The sequence below is a fragment of the Tiliqua scincoides genome, chromosome 10 (genome assembly GCF_035046505.1).
Source record: "Tiliqua scincoides isolate rTilSci1 chromosome 10, rTilSci1.hap2, whole genome shotgun sequence".
Lineage (NCBI taxonomy): Eukaryota > Metazoa > Chordata > Lepidosauria > Squamata > Scincidae > Tiliqua > Tiliqua scincoides.
This window is the reverse complement of record NC_089830.1, coordinates 10,859,629-10,860,812: the sequence shown is the minus strand read 5'-3', so window position 1 is coordinate 10,860,812 and position 1,184 is coordinate 10,859,629. Positions and strand designations below refer to the sequence as shown.

Below are 1,184 nucleotides of genomic sequence, written 5' to 3'. Positions count from 1 at the left end.
GTACCTAATAGGACTGGTGATGATGCTGATTCCTACAGACTAGTGAAGAAGGTATGGGGACACACTGGGCAATCTATGGGGGGTGGGGGGTCTGTAATAGTAAAAGGGTTAAGAACCCTGAACTAAGCAGTGTGGGTTTAAAATCATGGGTTCAATAACTCTACATTCTAACTACTTTGGCACACATGCATTCCACCTTTTCATCCAACTTCACAAATAATATCTGGTTTCTTTTGCATATGACATACCCTACTGCCTTTCCAAAGACTGGGGCTGGCCTTCTGAGGTGAGGGGAGGTTGTACACAGCCTGCCCAGGCCTCAGAAGGTCTTTGAAAAGCACTTCCAGCTTTGCTTGAAAACCAGGGGTGCCTTCAGGACTCCAGAAGGTCTCCAGGAGGCTTTATGAGGTGCAGGGACACTGCAGGCTACCTCCTCGCACCTCAGAAGGTCAGCCAGAGTCTTCAGAAAGACATTTTGTGAAAACCTGGAAGTGCCTCTCCAAAGGCTCTGGCTGAACTCAGAAGACCTCCTAGACACGACTTCCAGTCATGCCTGGGAGGTCCTCTGAGGTCCTCCAGTGGTTGGCAACCTTCAGTCTCGAAAGACTATGGTAGAAGCCTACAGCACCCGGTATTCCCAAGCGGTCTCCCGTCCAAGTACTAACCAGGCCTGACCCTGCTTAGCTTCCGAGATCAGATGAGATCAGGCATGTGCAGGGCAACAGTTGCTGCTCCAGTGTGGGCTTGCAATCCATGTTGAGTCAACTCCATGGATCACAACTCCATGGATAAGGAGGACCATCTGGTACATTCAGGCCTGGTTAAGGCATGAGGGTGGAGGGCAAAGGCGAGTCAAGCACTTACAATCCTGTCGGGGGGTGGGACGCTCCCCACCAAACACTCCAGCCGTGCCTTGGCCCCCACTGCAGTCTGCAGGCTTGGTTCCGCGCCGATAATGGGCGGCCCTGAGGAAAAGACAAAAATGACGGATGCAATCAGGTCTGGTCAGATTTCCGCCAGGCTCACTGCAATAGGTTGCTGTGCATGACCTGGTTCCAAGACCCCTCACCATTCACAGCTACTGCCTTCTCAGCCACTCCAATGCGTGGCACGATGGCTTTGCAGATGTACATGCCGGCATCTTCCTGCGTCACAGCCTTGAGGTGTAGCGCGTTTCCATTGCT

General features: G+C 52.4%; 1 pseudogene; it reads right to left on the bottom strand.

Annotated features, from left to right (window-relative positions):
• Positions 1-616: 616 nt before the first annotated feature.
• On the bottom strand, positions 617-733 carry LOC136661947 (5S ribosomal RNA; annotated as a pseudogene).
• Positions 734-1,184: the final 451 nt, after the last annotated feature.